Consider the following 19,751-nt stretch of genomic DNA (forward strand, 5'->3'; position numbering starts at 1 on the left):
TTAAGATTATTTATTTATTTATTTGACAGACAGATATCACAAGCTGGCAGAGAGGCAGGCAGAGAGGGAGAGAGGAGGAAGCAGGCTCCCCGCTGAGCAGAGAGCCCGATGTGGGGCTTGATCCCAGGACCCTTCGATCATGACCTGAGCCGAAGGAAGAGGCTTTAACCCACTGAGCCACTCAGGCGCCCCATGCTTCTTTCTTTCTATTAAGTGTTTTAATATTCTAATTGATTAAATTCCAGTGTAGTTGACATACAGCATTCTATTAGTGTCAGGTGTACAATACAGTGACTGAGGAAAGTGTTCTTGAATTCTCCTTCACGGTATCTGTTCTGTTCCTTTGTGTGGGTTTTCTTCAGGAGCTCTGATCTCTGGCTGATATTCTTACCTGTCCTCAGTATTTGTCAATCTTGCTTTTTTATCTGTTCTTTATTTCTTTTTATTTTAATGCTTCCCCTCCCCTCCCTTATCCCCCATCCTAGCTGCTGTTTTCACCTTCTATTTCTCTTAAGAAACATGTGTCTATCTGATCTTGTGTTCCCTCTGGTCTAGTCTTCATTTCTGAAATGGTGCTTTCCTTCCCTTTTCTGTTCTTTACTGGGTATTTCACCTCACTTCTGAGTCTTTCTAATTCTGACCCATAATGTTCTTTTATGTCTGGTTATTTAAAAAATGTGTTTGAACTTGATTGGAACCAGTCATTGGTTCATTTTGTTGAATGCACATGCCTTTCGCGTGCACCGTGTGTCCTAGAGAAGTAAGCCCTTGGCCTTCACAGTAGACCCCTTCCGCTCACCCAGGCTTGGAGATGGCCAGACTCTTCCGCATGGCAGCTGCTGTTCTGAGATTGGCCCTCAGTGTCTCTTAGAGAACACCTGTGGCCTCTATCAGGGTTCTCGCTGCTTCTCTCCACTTCCTCCTGATGGATACTCACAGTGCCAACAGGGATGGTCTTGTGACCATTGTGGTTTGCCCCCACTCATTTTATTTTGGGGTTCACGAGTATATCTTGTCACATTTTGATGTAAATGTTGGACATTTTTGGTTTTGTTATCTAGTTGCTTCTTCTTTTTTCTTTAATTTGGAGATCATTGAGAAATTATGATCCCACTTCTACCATCTTTCCAGAATCCTTTTTGTTTTTTTAAATGTTTTAAAGGTATTAATTATTTTTATTGACATATAATATATCATTTGCCCCAGGGGTACAGGTCTGTGAATCTTTAGGCTTACACACTTCACAGCACTCACCATTTCATACACCCTCTCCAATGTCCATAACCCAACCACCCTCTCCATACCTACCTCCCAGCAGAAACCCTCAGTTTGTTTTGTGAGATTAAGAATCTCTTATGGTTTGTCTCCCTCCCGATCCCATCTTGTTTCATTTTTTCCTTCCTTAGCCCTCAACCCCCCAACTCTGCCTCTCAAATTCCTATATCAGAGAGATCATATGATAATTATCTTTCTCAGATTGACTTATTTTGCTCAGCATAATACCCTCTAGTTCCACCCATGTCGTTGCAAATGGCAAGATTTCATTTCTTTTTATGGCTGCATAGTATTCCATTGTATATATATACCACATCTTCTTTATCCATTCCTCTGTTGATGGACATCTAGGTTCTTTCCATAGTTTGGCTATTGTGGACATGGCTGCTATAAACATTCAGGTGCATGTGCCCCTTTGGACCACTACATTTGTATCTTATAGTAAATACCCAGTAGAGCCATTGCTGGGTCATAGGGTAGCTCTATTTTCAACTTTTTGAGGAACATCTATGCTGTTTTCCAGAATGGCTGCACCAGCTTGCATTCCCCCCCAACAGTGTAGAAGGGTTCCCCTTTCTCTGCATCCTCACCAACATCTGTCATTTCCTGACTTGTTAATTTTAGCCATTCTGACTGGTGTGAGGTGATATCTCATTGTGGTTTTGATTTGTATTTCCCTAATGGTGAGGGATGTTGAGGATTTTTTTCATGTATCTGTTGGCCATCTGGATGTCTTCTTTGCAGAAATGTCTGTTCATGTCCTCTGCCCATTTCTTGGTTGGATTATTTGTTCTTTGGGTGTTGAGTTTGACAAGTTCTTTATACATTTTGGATGCTAGCCCTTTATCTGATATGTCATTTGTGAATATCTTCTCCCATTCTGTCAGTCGTCTTTTGGTTTGTTGACTGTTTCCTTTGCTGTGAAAAAGCTTCTGATCTTGATGAAGTCCCAATAGTTCATTTTTGCCCTTGATTCCCTTGCCTTTGGCAATGTTCCTAGGAAGAAGTTGCTGTGGCTGAGGTCAAAGAGGTTGCTGCTTTTGTTCTCAAGGATTTTTATGGATTCGTGTCTCACATTGAGGTTGTTCATCCATTTTGAGTCTATTGTGTGTGGTGTAAGGGAATGGTCCAGGTTCATTTTTCTGCATGTGGCTATCCAATTTTCCTAACACCATTTGTTGAGGAGACTGTCTTTTTTCCATTGGACATTCTTTCTTGCTTTGTCGAAGATTTAGTTGCCCATAGAGTTGAGGGTCTATTGATCTATGTGTCTGTTTTGATGCCGGTACCATACTGTCTTGATGATGACAGCTTTGTAATAGAGCTTGAAGTCTGGAATTGTGATGCCACCACCTTTGGCTTTCTTTTTCAACATTCCTTTGGCTATTTGGGGTCTTTTCTGGTTCCATATAAATTTTAGGATTATTTGTTCAATTTCTTTGAAAAAAAAATTGATGGTATTTTGATAGGGATTGCATTAAATGTGTAGATTGCTTTAGGTAGCGTAGACATGTTTGCAATATTTGTTCTTCCAATCCATGAGCATGGAAGGTTTTTCCATTTCTTTGTGTCTTCCTCAATTTCTTTCATGAGTACTTAATAATTTTCTGAGTACAGATTCTTTGCCTCTTTGGTTACATTTATTCCTAGGTGTCTTATGGTTTTGGGTGAATTGTGAATGGGATCAACTCCTTAATTTCTCTTTCTTTTGTTTTGCTGTTGCTGTAAAGAAATGAAGCTGATTTCTGAGCACTGATTTTATATCCTGACACTTTACTGAATTCTTGTATAAGTTCTAGCAGTTTTGGAGTGGAGTCTTTTAGGTTTTCCACATAAAGTATCATATCATCTGCAAAGAGTGAGAGTTTGGCTTCTTCTTTGCCAATTCAGATGCCTTTAATTTCTTTTTGTTGTCTGATTGTTGAGGCTAGGACTTCTAGTACTATGTTGAATAGCAGTGGTCATAGTGGACATCCCTGCTATGTTTCTGACCTTAGGGGAAAAGCTCTCAATTTTTCTCTGTTGAGAATGATACTCACTGTGGGTTTTTCATAGATGGCTTTGATGATATTAAGGAATGTACCTTCTATCCCTACACTTTGAAGAATTTTGATCAAGAAAGGATGCTGTACTTTGTCAAATGCTTTTTCAGCATCTATTGAGAGTATCATATGGTTCTTGTTCTTTCTTTTATTAATGTATTGTATCACATTGATTTGTGGATGTTGAACCAACCTTGCAGCCCAGGAATAAATCCCACTTGGTCGTGGTGAATAATCCTTTTAATATATTGTTGGATCCTATTGGCTAGTATTTTGGTGAGAATTTTCACATCTGTGTTCATCAAGGACATTTGTCTGTAATTCTCCTTTTTGATGGGGTCTTTGTCTGGTTTTGGGATCAAGATTATGCTGGCCTCATAAAATGAGTTTGGAAGTTTTCCTTCCATTTCAATTTTTTGGAACAGTTTCAGGAGAATAGGTATTAATTCTTCTTTAAATGTTTGGTAGAATTCCCCTGGGAAGCTGTCTGGCCCTGGGCTCTTGTTTGTTGGGAGATTTTTCATGACTGCTTCAATCTCCTTACTGGTTATGGGTCTGTTCAGGTTTTCTATTTCTTCCTGTCTCTGTTCCTTTCTGGCGTACTACTTTTAGGTTCTCTCTTTGCTTAGAGGTCCCCTTTCAATATTTCCTCTAGGGCTGGTTTGGTGTTTGCAAATTCTTTTAATATTTGTTTGTCCTGGAAGCTTTTTATCTCTCCTTCTATTTTCAGTGAAAGCCTAGCTGGATATAGTATTCTTCACTGCATATTTTTCTCATTTAGTGCTCTGAATATATCATGCCAGTCCTCTATGGCCTGCCAGTTCTCTGTGGATAAGTCTTCTGTCAATCTAATATTTCTACCATTGTATGTTACAGACTTCTTGCTTTCAGGATTTTCTCTTTGTCACTAAGACTAGTAAGTGTTACTATTAGATGCAGGAGTATAGACCTATTTTTATTGATTTTGATGGGGGTTCTCTGTGCCTCCTGGGTTTTGATGCTTGTTCGCTTTGCCATATTAGGGAAATTCTCTATTATAATTTGCTCCAATATACCTTCTCCCTGCCCCTTTTCTTCTTCTTCTGGAATCCCAATTATTCTAATATTGTTTTGTCTTATGGTATCATTTATCTCTCAAATTCTCCCCTTGTGGTCCAGTAGTTGTTGTCTCTCTTTTGCTCAGCTTCTTTATTCTCCTTCATTTGGTCTTCTATATCACTCGTTCTCTCTTCTGCCTCATTTATCCTAGCAGGAAGAGCCTCCACTCTTGATTGCATCTCACTAATTCTTTTTTTGATTTCAGCTTGGTTAGATTTTAGTTTTTATTTCTCCAGGAAGAGCTTTTATTTCTCCAGACAGGGTTTCTCTAATATCTTCCATGCCTTTTTTGAGCCTATCTAGCACCTTGAGAATCATCATTCTGAACTCTAGATCTGACATATTACCAATGTTCATATTGATTAGGTTCCTAGCCTTTGGTACTGCCTCTTGTTCTTTTTTTTTTTTTTTTTTTTTTTTTTTTTTTTTGTGGTGAGTTTTTCCACCTTGTCATTTTATCCAGATAAGAATATATGAGTGAGAGAATAAAATACTAAAAGGGTGGCAAAGACCCCAGAAAAATGTACACTAACCAAATCAGGGGAGACCCCAAACTGGGGGGAAAAGAAAAGGGGTAAAAATAAATAAAAAAAATATATATATATATATTAGGGAACGCCTGGGTGGCTCAGTGGGTTAAAGCCTCTGCCTTCAGCTCAGGTCATGATCCCGGGGTCCTGGGATTGAGCCCCGCATCGGGCTCTCTGCTCACCGGGGAGCCTGCTTCCCTCTCTCTCTCTGACTGCCTCTCTGCCTACTTGTGATCTCTGTCTGTCAAATAAATAAATAAAATATTAAAAAAATATATATTAGACTGGTGAATACTACAGAGCCACCCACTTGATTTTGGGTGTATTTTGGTCTCTTAGAAGAAACTACCTCTCAAAATTTTAAAGAAAGAAAACATATAGATACAAAAACAAGGGTAAACACGATGAAGGGATAGAATATGACTGTAAAGATGAAAATTACAAAAAATTCTAAAAAAGGAATTGATAAGATAAGTTGGTTGGAAAAAGAAAGTGGAGAGAATGTGCTCAGGCTGGAGACTAGAACAAAGCCCTGTGCTAGATTTAGGGTATATTTTGATCTATTAGAAAAAAAGTGTATCCCAAAAGTTTTTGAAGAAAAAAACCCTATATGTATACAAAAAATAAAGAGATTCAATGAAGGATATAATATGACTATAATAATGAAGGTTTAAAGAGATTTTTTTAGAAAGTTATTGTTAAGATAAACTAGTTTAAAAACTTTAAAAGAGGAAAGAGAAAATTAAAAAAAATTAGAATAAGAAAAAAATAAAATTAAAAAAATTTTTAAAAAGAAATTTTATTTGACAGACAGAGATCACAAGTAGGCAGAGAGGCAGGCAGAGAGAGAGAGAGGGGAAGTAGGCTCCCCGCTAAGCAGAGAACCTGATGCGGGGCTTGATCCCAGAACCTTGAGATCACAACCCGAGCCGAAAGCAGAGTCTTAACCCACTGAGCCGCTCAGGTGTCCACAAATTAAAAAAAATTTAATTAACTTTGTAAGACTAAAGAATCATGAGGAAAAAGCCATGAATTCCATGTTTTGTTTTCCCCTCCTCTGGAATTCCACTGTTCTCCTTGATCAGTGAGCTTGGTCTTGGCTGGATGTTCTTGCTGATCTCCTGTTGTAGTGATTCTCAAATGTCTTTGCCCGAGGTGGAACTGCACTGACCTTGCCAGGGGCCAGGCTTAGTAATCTGCTTGGGTTCACTTTCGGGAGCTTTTTGTTCCCTGAACGCTTTCTGTAGAGCTGTGGAGGAGGGAATGAAAATGGCGGCCTCCCAATCTCCGGCCCAGAGGAGCTGAGAGCTCGGGGCCTCACTACTCAGTGCGCCCTTGGAGAAAAGCACTCAATCCCTCCCATCTCCCTTGTCTTCAGCCACGCTCCAAGCTCACCTGGCCTTTGACCAAGCATTTCTGTCTCTGGCACACAGCCCCATTTGGAGTCTCCAAACCCAGCTGATTCCTGCCTGCCTCCATAGGAGGAAGGTGAGTCTCCCTGGATCTGCCACTTGTGGGGACCCTGCTCAAAGACCAGTGGTCTGATTGTGCCATGGATCTCAGTTTAAGGTAATCCCAAGCTGAGAACTTCCTGCTTGGCTCCGTCTCTGTAGCCAGCTTCCCCACTCTAATACCTGCGAGCTCTGCTATACTCAGACACCCCCGATCCTTCTGTGACCCCGCAGGACCTGAGACAACACTGTCTCCACAAGGGCTGCACTCCCGCTTAGCCTCTGGAGCGATGTCCCTCAGTGGAGGAGACTTCTAAAAGTTCGGATTTTGTGCTGCATTGCTCCACCACTTGCTGGGAGCCGGCCCCTCGCCACATGGTCTATCTTCCTGTCGCTTCGGATTCACTTCTCCATATGTCCTACCTTTCAGAAAGTGGTTGATTTTCTGTTCCTAGAATTGCCTCTCTTCTTCTCTTCGATCACCAGTTGGGTTTGTAGATGTTCGGAATGGTTTGATAACTATCTAGCTGAACTCCTGCTACCTGATGTCATTTCAGTCTGCTCCTCCTCCGCCATCTTGTCCCTCTCCCAGAATCCTTTTTATAACAATTTAAGCATTTTTGGGTTATAGCAAGTACTGAAATTAGGCCTAACCTATAAATAAATAGACATAAGATAGATATAAGAAGATAAAGTATGTAATAATTATTATATAATATATAAGGTATATAACATATAATCATATATGTATATCTATATACATATATACAGTTTTACCCCACAGCAAAATGTCACAAAGAGAAAGAAAACAATTACCCAAAGCCCCTAGTACATAAGTTGATTTCTGTTCTTCCTCTAGTCTTTGTTCATTAGGCTTTTTGTTTCAAGTCATACTTCACTCAGATTTAAAATTTTTTGTGAAAACAGTATGTATGATTGAGAAATCAAGTGATACCAGGGCACCTGGGTGGCTCAGTTAGTTGGATGACTGACTCTTGATTTTGGCTCCAGTCATGATCTCAGAGTCATGAGCTGGAGCCCTGGTTTGGGCTCTGTGCTCAGTGTGGAGTTGGCTTGAGGTTCAACCCCTTTGCCCCTATCCCCACTCACATTCACTCTCTCTCTCTCTCTTTTCCTCAAGTAAATAAATAAATCCTAAAAAAGAAATCAAGTGATAACCAAAGGCTTGCAGTGAAAGGACACTCCCTGCCCACCTCTGCTAACCCTTTGTCCTAATTCTTGGAGGCTGCCATTTTGAATCCCCTTAGTCCTTCCTTCTGGTAGTTGCTTCTATATCTCTAAGTAATATGCCCATGCTACAATTTCATGATCTACCAGCTTTAGCCATTTTCTGTTTTCTTCTTGCTGTAATAAATGAGGATTTATGTCTCCTCTTCCGTATTCAATCCTTCCAATATGGCAATTTTGTTATTTTTGGTTAAATGGTATTTCCATTATTATAACTATAAATATTATTTACTGTAAGTAGAAGTGTATTTTGATTACATTTAATTTCTTGCATTGCCTTCCTTTATATTCACCCCACCCCACTCCTACCCCAAGCTGTACCATTAAATCAGGTGTCTTCTTTCTTCCGTCTGCCCCCATCTGGAATCAGGGATTCTCCTTCTGTTCTCTTGGTTGGTATACCTGTGTTTCCTGGTCCCACATTTTTCTTGGCTTGGCTCCTTGTTTTGATCTAGCACATTCTCAAACAACTTCCTAAAATAAGGCGTATTAGAGAATTTTTTAAAAAAGATTTTATTTATTTGACAGAGAGAGAGACAGTGAGAGAGAGAGCACAAGCAGGGGGAGGGGGACAGGTGGAAGCAGGTTTCCTACTGAGCAGGGAGCCTGACACAGGGCTCAATCCCAGGACTCTAGGATCATGACCTCAGCCAAAGGCAGATGCTTAACCACTGAGCCACCCAGGCACCCCAAGAGAACTTTTTTTTTTTTTTTTTAAAGATTTTATTTATTTATCAGAGAGAGAGGGAGAAAGCGAGCACAGGCAGACAGAGAGGCAGGCAGAGGCAGAGGGAGAAGCAGGCTCCCCGCTGAGCAAGGAGCCCGATGTGGGACTCGATCCCAGGACGCTGGGATCATGACCTGAGCCGAAGGCAGCTGCTTAACCAACTGAGCCACCCAGGCGTCCCCCAAGAGAACTTTTTTAAAGAATGTGGATGTTTGAAAATATCTACATAAGTCTAAAAACTAACTCCCTTAGAATTTTAGGACATCATTCTTACAATGTACAGTATTGTTACTGAGAAATTGGTTAATATTAAAGTTCTCTTTCTTTCAAGGTAACTTAGAAGAAGATCTTTTCCTTTGGAAACTTTTGGAATCTATTCTTTATTTTTGGTAACACAAGGTTTTGTAATGACATGCCTTTATATGTGGCTTTCTGCATCCCTTGTTCTGGGTACTCAGTGGAACTTTCCATCTGGAAACATCAGTTATGGGAATTACCTTGAATTATTTAATTCACAGTTTCATTCCCTCTAGTTTCTCTGTTCCTCTTTTCCAAAACTCCTAAGTCAATATGTAGACTTTGGACCTTTTGTGCACTTTCTGGGTCTGGGCACTTGGCTGGTTGCTGGGCATTGTGAGGGATATGAGGTACCTCCTGCCATTAAGCATCTTGCTGAAGGCATTAAATCTTTGGAGAGGAATTTATGGTCAGAAGGATATTTCTGGAAGAAATACTAACAGGAAAACCCAATATCTCAAAAGGTACTGTCTCATCAGTTATCTTGTTTGAGTAAGTTCAGGGACACAAGCCAGTAAGTGGCAGATATTTGGACATGGACTCCTAATTCTTTTTTTTTTTTTTTTAATTTTTTTTTAAAGATTTATTTATTTGACAGAGAGAGATCACAAGTAGACAGAGAGGCAGGCAGAGAGAAAGAGGAAGGGAAGCAGGCTCCCCGCCGAGCAGAGAGCCCGATGTGGGACTCGATCCCAGTACCCTGAGATCATGACCTGAGCCGAAGGCAATGGCTTAATCCACTGAGCCACCCAGGCACCCCATGGACTCCTAATTCTAAAGCATCATTGTCCCTACCTCAACTCACCTACTCCTCAACTGTGGAGCCTTGGCCAGTGGGAATAGACTTCCTTGGGTGTTCTCAAGATCTGACAGGAAGCATTTTCTATGTGGGGATTTCTGATCCCATTCCTCAAGAAGCAGTAGGTCAGAGCATGCTTTTGTAAAATAACTTCTGGATATTTTTACAGTTGGAAAGGATCAAGTTTTGGCAGTTCTGAAGACCCCACTTGGATTCCAGTCCCGGTTCTCAGGAATCTTAGGTCCCCTCCCCACCTCATTTCTTTCTGGATCTCATTGTTCACTTTTTCCATCCGTGATGGGGAGGGATGCCTCCCCACCTCCATCCAGCCTGTGGGACTAACTAGCTTGGGAGAGGATGCTCTGACCTGTAGTTTTGTGATTGGTAGCTTTGATCATCGCAAACCTTAGGGAGCTGGAGGGAGGTTGAGGGTGGGGGGAGTGGGTGACAGCTCTTTTTTTTTTTTTTTTTTTTTTAAGATTTTATTGATTTATTTGGCAGAGAGAAATAGTGAGAGTAGGAACACAAACAGGGGAAGTGGTAGAGGGAAACCAGGCTTCCTGCAGGGCAGGGAGTCCAATGTGGGTCTTGATCCCAGGACTCTGGGATCATGACCTGAGCCAAAGGCAGATGCTTAACCATATGAGCCACCCAGGCACCCTAGGTGGCAGCTCTGTTAAGAAAGATGAGACACACGTAATTGCTGCTGACATTTACTGCTACTGTAAATCCTCTCAAAGAGACCCTATGTCCCTAATGGGATGCTTTCATAGAGAGATGAGACCCAGCTTGATGTATCAGTTGTGGCTTCATTAGTCTCTCCCTGATATTTAATGGTAGCTGAGACCCAGCCCTCCAGGGGCCAGGTCAGGAATTGACACCAAGAGGAAAAGGATCAGGCTGGGAACATTCAGGTCAACATGGGAAGGGGCTGGTTTTGCTTGTGCTGAGAGAAAATCCATTTTTTAAAAAGATTTTATTTATTTATTTGACAGACAGAGATCACAAGTAGGTAGAGAGGCAGGCAGAGAGAGGAGGGGAAACAGGCTCCCTGCTGAGCAGAGAGCCTGAGGCAGGGCTCCATCCCAGGACCCTGAGATCATGACCTGAGCTGAAGGCAGAGGCTTAACCCACTGAGCCACCCAGGTGCCCTGAGAACAAATCCATTTTGTGCTACATTACTGAATCCGTTGCTACAAGGGAATGTGAAGTACAAAGGCAGAGAAAGAAGCAAAAAACCCAGGTAGAAAGATAGAAAGTAAGGGAAAGAAGAGATGACATGTGAAGCACTCAATTTTCTCTGGAGCTCACTCTCTGGAATCTTCTGGAACTTCTGTTACCGACATCACCTCACTTAATTCTCACCACATTCCTGTGATTCTCTTCAATTTAGAAGAAATGGAGACCCAGGGATGGTAATGGTTTTGCCTGGCTCCCCAGGTGTAGGACTGTGGAAAGGCAGAGTTTCTTTCTTTTCAAGATTTTATTTTTATTTATATATTTGAAAGAGAGAGAGAGTGAGTGGGTTAAGGGCCAGGGGGAGAAAGAATTTCAAGCAGATTCCTTGCTGAATGTAGAGCCTGACCCAGGGCTCGATTGCATGACCCTAAGTTCATGACCTGAGCCAAAACTAAGAGTCCGATGCTTACCAACTGAGGCACCCAGGCGCCCCAGAGTTTGTGTTCTTTGAGCCGTTCCAACATAATACAACCCATCACTCAAAAATCAGAGGTGGGCAAACTGCCGCTGACAGGCTAAATTCACCAGCTGCCCGTTTCTGGACTGCTATGGCCTAAGAATCATTTTTATATATTTTTTTAGTGATGTAAAGAGACTCAAATTAGCAGAATCATATTTCATGACACATGAAAATTGTAGGCAATTTGAATTTTGGTGCCCATGAAGTTTTGTTGGAATACAGATCTCCTCATTTTTTTTTTTTGATTTGTTTTAAAGATTTTATTTTCAAAAACCATTTTTAAAAGACTTTATTTATTTATTTATTTGAGACAGACAGAGAGAAAGAAAGAGCATGAGCTGGTGGGTGGGGAGGGGAGGGGAGGTATGGAAGAGGAGCAAGAGAAGCAGACTCCCCACTGAGCTGGGAGCCCTACCTGGAGCTTGATCCTGGGACCCTGAGATCATGACCTGAGCCGAAGTCAGATGCTTAACTGACTGAGCCACCCAAGTGCCCCTTAAGGATTTTATTTTTAAAGCAATCTCTACACCCAGTGTGGGGCTTGATCTTTCGATCAAGAATCACATGCTCTATTGACTGAGCCAGCCAGGCGCCCCTGCTCATTTGTTTGTAGATTACCTATGGCTGCTTTTGCCTTACCGTGACAGTGTTGAGTTGTCACGACAAAGACACTGTGGTTAGCAAAACATAAATTATAAAAAACATAAACATCTGGACTTGGATAGAAAAAAGTTTGCCAACACTTTTCAGACAGATTCCCAGACACCCTGAGTGACAGAGGCAGAGACAACTGGAGTTCAGACATGGATGCACACTTTATTGATAACTGACTTGGTTAGACATGATTAAGCACCTGAAGTTTCAGAAAACACCAGACGCGGTTCCATCACCAGCCTGCAATGGCCCTGTAGGGATTTTAGGATTTCTAAGTCTCATTAAATGTTGCAGTAGAGATTGTTCAGCCATTTCAGTGATTTGCCTTGAAGGTGCTTAATATTTTCATGTGAATGACAGGGATGGGGTTTTGAACGCCACGTGAAGGGTTTGTGAATTTCTTTGTCTCTTGATTATCGCGTGTGTGTATGTGATTAAAGCAAAAAAAAAAAAAAAATAGCTGCTTTCCCCAAAGTTGCTCAGCTCAAGGTATGTGGCTGTCTGACTTGTCAGTGCGGGAAGGATAGATCACATTTGGCCATTACAGGTAAAAGGGGAAGCAAAGGAATAAAGAAAAGAAGACAACTCATTGGAGGCTCTTACCAGATCCTGGGTTTGATACACACTTTTTGAAACAATGTAGGATTTTGAAACAATCCAGGAAAGTTTGATTTCTCTGTGCTGAAAATACCCTGACCTGACAAGCAAACACCCAGAGAGGAGCTTAGAGGAAGATTCTTTCTCTGTTTTCCAATATGGTTTTGATTTCAAGAAAGCTGTCCTGTCATCAACATCTCTGTTCCGCTCCCCATCTCTGTCCCGAGCCCCACGAAGATCACAGGTTGACTGCTCCTGTCCTATTGCCTTCTCCCTCCTCTCTCTCTCTCGGATTCTGGATAAATCTTATCCCTTACGGTTGCCATTTTATCTTAAATCCCCACCTGTTCTATCATAAGGTACATATCTTACCATGATACTTGTCTATCGACCGAGCTATTTACCCCCCAACCATGGGCTTCTTCAAATGCGCTGTCTTTAAAAAAAAAACTGCACCCCTTGCACCCAGATGGCGGCCACCACAAAACTGATCCACACTAAATATTCACCCACCATATGAATGGATGGGGTCAGGGGGCCTTGCCAGGGAGAGCGTCCACTGGGCTGAAATTCTGGGGCTGGAATGCATCACTGCCTTCTCCTCTGGATGAGAGAGAAGAGACAGTATATGTCAGGCCTCTGAAAACGTCTTCTGCTGACCACACTGCCCCTCTGAACAGAGGGCAGTGAAAATATGGTTGAAAAAGGTGAACCCGAGGACAGAGGCTTTAAAATGAGCCCACAGGGGCGCTTGGATGGCTCAGTGGGTTAAAGCCTCTGCCTTTGGCTCAGATCATGATCCCAGGGTCCTGGGATTGAGCCCTGCATCAGGCTCTCTCTGCTCAGCAGGGAACCTGCTTCCTACCCCACCCCCACCACTGGCCTCTCTGCCTGCTTGTGATCTCTATCTGTCAAATAAATAAAATCTTAAAAAAAAAAAAATAAAATGAGCCCACAAACCTGATGGCAGTAGCAAGACCCACTTGTGTATACAGTGGCTGTCATTGCCACAACCCCCTTTGGACCTCATAAGGACCCTGGGGGCTTGATGTTGTTTTCTGTTTTATAGGGGGAAAGAAAACAAATTCAGAAAGATGATCTAAATTCCCTGATCCTGTTAACTTAAATAAATAGCTGAGTGGGGACTCAAGCTTGGTCTTTGTCTAGAACCCTGTTCTAGGACCTAGAGCGAGAAAATCTGCCTATCTTTACAATGATGACTTCGCAGAAGAATCTAAACACGTCCCATTCTTACTTTCTGGTAATCTGGAGTCACATTCTCACACATTTACTAGTTCTTCCCCCAAAACAAAACCAAAAACTGAAGCCTCCCTGCTCCGTGTCGCAGGGATTTTTAATTATTCTCTTACATTTGTCTTAACGATTGAAGCCTGCCTTGCAGGAATCATGGGATGGGCCAGAGGAAGAACAGAGTCTGGCCTCATGGCGTGCGAGGATGGACACCCAAAAGGCCTAACGTAGTCATCAGATGGGGGCCCTCGATGAGGGGCTGCGATGGAGACATGGACAATGCGTGCGACGATACTGGAAACTGGTACAGAATGGACGCTGACAGCAAGGTCACAACAGGGGCTGAGACAGTGGCTGACAGTGCATCAGCATGGGAAGGAAGGTCCACCTCCACACGAGTGTGGGAGCCGTGCCTCTTTTGTCTACACTGAATCTAAAATGGGGCCTGGCATTTTCTGGGACAGAAGGGACGTGAGATGCACTCTGGCCCGGTTCTGAGCGCAGTCAAGGGAGTGGTGAGAGCATCCGTTTCCCCAGGTCCAAAGCCAACCACTTATCCTGGCACTGCCTGTCACTCTCTGGTCAGTGATAATGGCTGTAATAGCTTGTAACTGTGTCCACTGTTCTCCACCCTGTAGCCACAACCCTTATCCAAGGAAATGCCACTTTTCTCCGGGAGCTCTGTGTTAGCCTCCTGCCTGCTCTCCTCTGACTTCCTAGAGCACATAGCTTCTCCTGCTGCCACCACTCCCCACCGCTTGTCCCAGAGCCCTTGTTCCAGCCCCATTCAGATCACTTTCCCTAACTGGGTCAGGTCCTTCTGTTATCTGCTCTTAAAGCATCACGATTATTCCTTCAAAGCACTTATCATGATTTCTCTCTCTCTCTCTTTCTCTCTCCATATATATATATATATATATATATATATATATATATATATATATATAATAATTTCTTTCTCCTCCACTAGAATTTAAATTCCACAAGGAGAAGGACAGCATCTATTTTTTGCTCATCTGTGACCGTGTTTCCCAAGCAACCAACACACTCGATGACTTGGTGATTGTTAGATAAATAGATAAATACATTTCAGTGAACGAGGGAATTAACCAGTACCTGAGTGGATGATGCCATCGGGAGTCACGACTCGAGGCAGCCGGCTGGGCAGGGGGTCAAGGGCAAAACGGAACAAGGTGGAACCCCAGGCTATGACCTCTGGCCTCCTGCAAGAAGATGGAGACTCATTTTTTGAAACACATAAAAACATGTTTCATTATTCTGAAATGCTTTCCTAAATGGAGGTAGCAAACCAAAACTGGGAATCACATAGTGAATCTAACAACAAAAACAACAACAACAAAATGAAGCAAATTGGTTCCTATCTAGGCAGAGATAAGGAGACCAGAAACTGAAATATAACATCCATGGACCTTTTAGGACGGAGAGGAGGGGTGAGCAGGATAAGGAAGGCGAGAGTGTAAGATGAGCTTATACTGTCCCATGCGAACTTTCTTCAGCTGCTTGGTGCTCGAATGATTTTGGCTTTGGACCAAAGGTGCTTGCCTCATGGGCTGCTGCTCTCCAGAAACCATGTCCTCCCTCTGCCCGTGCACCTGCAGGATTCATTGCTTTTAGGGATTCAGGGAAGGGTGAGTTGACCACGCATTACAGATGGGACCCCTGTAGCTGAACAAGCACAATAACTAGGCCAGAGGCAACAAAAACATGTTTTCTCCTTCATCCAAACCCTCCTTCATCCAGGGCACACATACCCCTCCATAAATGAGAACCGTTCTTAGCCATGGCCTGGAAGCCATCATTTCGCACTGGTCTATTCCCAACCCTGTTTCTAAGCCCCCTTCAGTCAGTGCTTTGTGAGCAGGCTGGAAAGGGGTCAGGCAGTGGAGGTGGAGAGGTGGGGGAGAGGTGCACAGTTGTGCCAATGAGTGTTGATGGTGTGGTGGAAAGATCCCAGGGTTTGGAGTCAGCTAGACCTAGGTCCAGATCACGGCGTCTCTTGTGGTGATTTACGGAGCCTTTCTGAAAGCTTCTGCCTTCTCCTCTGTGAAAGGAGGATGATAAGATGAGCCTTGCAGGATCCCTGTAAGCATTGAGTGTGCAAAGTGGCCAGCCCAGGCTTGCTTCTGGTGGGGACCTGCTTGTGTGTGCTCGGTCCCATTTCTGTCATCTCTCCTTTAGGAAGGAGCTTGGTCCGGAGGGTGGGTGTGAGTTTCACAGTCAGACTGACCAGGGGGAGATCCCGCCTTGGCCATGGACTGTGCAGGTGTGGTCTGTGCAGGTGGCTTAACCTCTTAGATCCTCCCTTTTCTCATTTGTAAACTGGGGATAGCAGGTGGGGTGGAGGGAATCCCCTTGCAGGCTGACCCTTACACAACCCAATACATGCTCAGTGCCTGGGGGCAGAGTTGGGAGCGAATTCATTCCATGCAAATTTCCTCTTCCACAGTCCTTTATGGGTTGATGGAGCGAATCCTGGCTATTTGCCCACCAAGGGGTGATCAAGGCTTACAACACACACACACACACACACACACACACACACTCTCTCTCTCTCTCTCTCTCTCTCACACTCACTCACATTTTCAGCAGGAAATGTGAGCCCTGGAGCAGCCCCGCAGCCTATGAACAGAGATGTGGACTCTCCCAGCCTGTCTGCGCGGAGGGCTGTTTGTGGACCGCCCCCCCCCCCCCACTGGTGTGCCAATTGGGTACCCACATCACGCCTTTGTGCAAGGCGGAACTCCTGCTGCGGACGAACGCGGCTCTCCAGGAGCCACGCGGTTTCCGAGACATCCTGATGGCAAAACTCCCTCTCTGTTATTCCACGAAGCGTAGCTCCTTTCATTTCATTTATAAAAGTCTCTATGAAAAAGGAACCAGCTCGCACACCCTGAGCGAGCCCTGAGGGCATTTTTCTACATTTTTGTCCACTGATGGGATAAAATGTTCCCTTTCTAAAGGTGTCCTTAGTGCCAAGGTTTTCTGGAAACAGGGGAAGGACCGAGTGTCCTCCATGCTGAAGAGGCAAGTGCTTTCCTCAAGCACTGTGAGCTCTGGAAGCTCCCAAAGCATCCATTTCTCATATCCTCCCTGTGAGTGAGAGGCAGAGAGGCGTGGGAGGGCTGTCTGCTGGACTTCTGCCTGCTTGTGTTTTCATGAAGCCTGGGCTTTGTCCTCAGACCCACCTGCGTTTAGAGCCTCCCTCTGCCATTTCCTTACCTTGAGCAGATGCCTTAATCTTCGTGGACCTCAGTGTCCACATCCGTGGAATGGGGGAGGGAGGAGAATGGGGAACGGCGTCACCACTTGGCAATGTTCCTCTGTCCTTGCCCTCATTTCTTTAGGGTCTGTTGAAAGGTGAACTATGGGGCGCCTGGGTGGCTCAGTCGGTCAAACATCTGCTTTCGGCTCAGGTCATGATCCCAAGGTCCTGGGATCGAGCCCCGCATGAGGCTCCCTGCTTGGGGCAAAGAACCTGCTTTTCCCTCTGCCTGCCGCTCTTTCTGCTTGTGCTCTTTTGCTCTCTCTCTGACAAATAAATAAAATTTTTAAAAAAGGTGAACTAATGAGGTATGATAATGCTGAGCTCCCCGACACAGGGAATGATTCTTGACGGCCCCTGAGCCTAAGTCGATGGCGGCTCTCCAGAGCACTTCCGGGCACAACTCACAGGGGCCCAGGACCTGCTTTCTTCAGGCTAGTTTGTCTCCATGGCCCAGGCTCAGCACCTGTATGTGTAACTTCTGGCCGCGATTTAACCTTTCCGAGTCTCAGGGTCCTCATCAGCAAAATTAGGGGAGTAGGCCCATCTCTGCATTTTCCAAAACGTATTCCGTAGGATCCTGGCTTAGGAGGAGGTTGCAGCTGTCCCGTGAAGAGGGTTCCTCGATCAGGGCAAGATAAAGACTCTTCTTTCCTCTCAGACTTCCCTTCAGGCAGTTTGAATTTTGAAGAGGGGCCTGGGATATGGTAAAAGTTCTCAGGTTTTCTTACCACCATAATATCCCCCAAGACAGGACAGGAGATGTAACGTAGTGTAGTTAGGTGAGGACACAGACTTGGGAGACAGATCACCGGGGGATAAGCCCTATCTTTGTCACTTACTAGCTGTGTTGGTTATGGACTGCTGCATAACACACACCTAGTGGCTGAAAATAATACAGATTTACTATCTCACATATCTGTGGGTCGGGAATCTGGGACCAGAGCACAGCTGGGTCATCGTTTCTGCCTCTTTCACAAGGCTGCAGTCAAGATGTTGGCCCGGGTTGGGGGCTCGGCGGAAGTCTCTGCTGGGGAAGGATGGGATTCCGAGCCCGTGGGGTTGTTGGCAGAAGGGAGTTCCCTGTGCGCAGCAGTCTGCTAGCAAGGTGGATGTCATCATCTTGCGTAGCCTGATCATGGAAGGGACAGCCTGGGAGTTTGCCATATTCCCTTGGTTAATAGGAGTTACTGGAGGGCCACCGAGGTGGCTCAGTCGGTTAAGTGTCCAAATCTTGGTTTCGGTTCAGGTCGTGATCTCAGGGTCGTGGGATCGAGCCCTGCATTGTGCTCTGTGCTCAGCATGGGGTCTGCTTGAGACTCTCTCTCCCTCTCCCCTTCCCCCTGCATGGAGCAAGCTCCGGGAATGGCTGCCCTCCTCATCCTCAGGATGCTGCCAAGATCGGAGACCATGAGTGTGTGAAGCTCCTGGCACCGTCCCTGGCGCACCCCGGGTCCCCAGTCGATGTTAGCTCCCTATTCCACTCCCAGGTTTGTCTGTCCAGGCCGGGTCTTACTGCCGCAGAGCGGTGAGGTCCTGTCTTCCCCTCTGTTCACCTCCAACCCCTGCCCGTTCCCCGCCATCCCCCCCGCCGCTGTCTCCTCCCCCAGTAGTCATTTTCTTGGTACAGTGGCTGGGATGAGGCCCGAGCAGTCGTGTCTCATGGGGCTTGGGGTGAGGCTGGCAATGACAATTAAGTCATTTGAGGTGCCTGAGCAGCGATGGAAATGAGGTGAATGGGAAAAAAGAAAATAAAGGTCTAAGGAAGTGGAAAAAAAGAGACAGCAGGACCACTGGGAAGAGCAGGGCTGTTTTTTTTGTTTTGTTTTGTTTTTTTCTCAGTGAAGTCGGAGGTGTTTTCATCTTTACATTTAAAATCTTTTTTTTTTTTTTTTAAAGATTTTATTTATTTATTTGTCAGAGAGAGCGAGAGAGAGTGGGAGAGTACAAGCAGGCAGAGTGGCAGAGAGAGAAGCAGCTCCCCGCTAAGCAAGGAGCCCGATGCAGGACTTGATCCCAGGACCCTGAGATTATGACCTGAGCCAAAGGCAGTGGCTCAACCCGCTGAGCCACCCAGGCGCCCTTCCATCTTCACATTTAAAATCTTAGAGACACTGACCTATGTTCTTTTCTTCCATCTTACCTGCTCTTTTTTTTTTTTTTTTTAAGATTTTATTTATTTATTTGACAGACAGAGATCACAGGTAGGCAGAGAGGCAGGCAGAGAGAGAGAGAGAGGGAAGCAGGCTCCCCGCCGAGCAGAGAGCCCGATGCAGGGCTTGATCCCAGGATCCTGAGATCATGACCTGAGCTGATGGCAGAGGCTTTAACCCACTGAGCCACCCCGGCACCCCCATCTTACCTGCTCTTAATCACTGTATTCAAAGCAGGTGTCCCTTCCCAGGCTTCTCCTCGGCACATCTCTGCACAGCATCTACCTTTAAGTGAATTAAAATCGACTCACTTTGCAACTTTCATGACACCCCAGGAGTTCATAGAGAGAACTGACATCTGGCCCACACTCTGTATCTGTAAAGTACCTCCGTGCCCAGTAGCCCAGCTGAACTTTGCAGTGACTGGGCCGGGTGTGGATGGCTCTTGTCTTTGTTTTGGGGGTGGGGGAGGGAAGCCCTGGGCGACTGAAATGAATGACCTTGAGCCGAAGTCAGCTCCGGACCCTGGATCACAGCATCCACATCCAGCCAAGGCATGCCTCTCGCTCTGTTAGTCTGTTATCCACAGGCTGTTACTGGGAGGTTAGTCAGAAATTGTGGGAAAGAGACTCAGGCCTTTAGACAAC

Source organism: Mustela lutreola, chromosome 15 (assembly GCF_030435805.1).
Source record: "Mustela lutreola isolate mMusLut2 chromosome 15, mMusLut2.pri, whole genome shotgun sequence".
Taxonomy (NCBI): Eukaryota; Metazoa; Chordata; class Mammalia; order Carnivora; family Mustelidae; genus Mustela; species Mustela lutreola.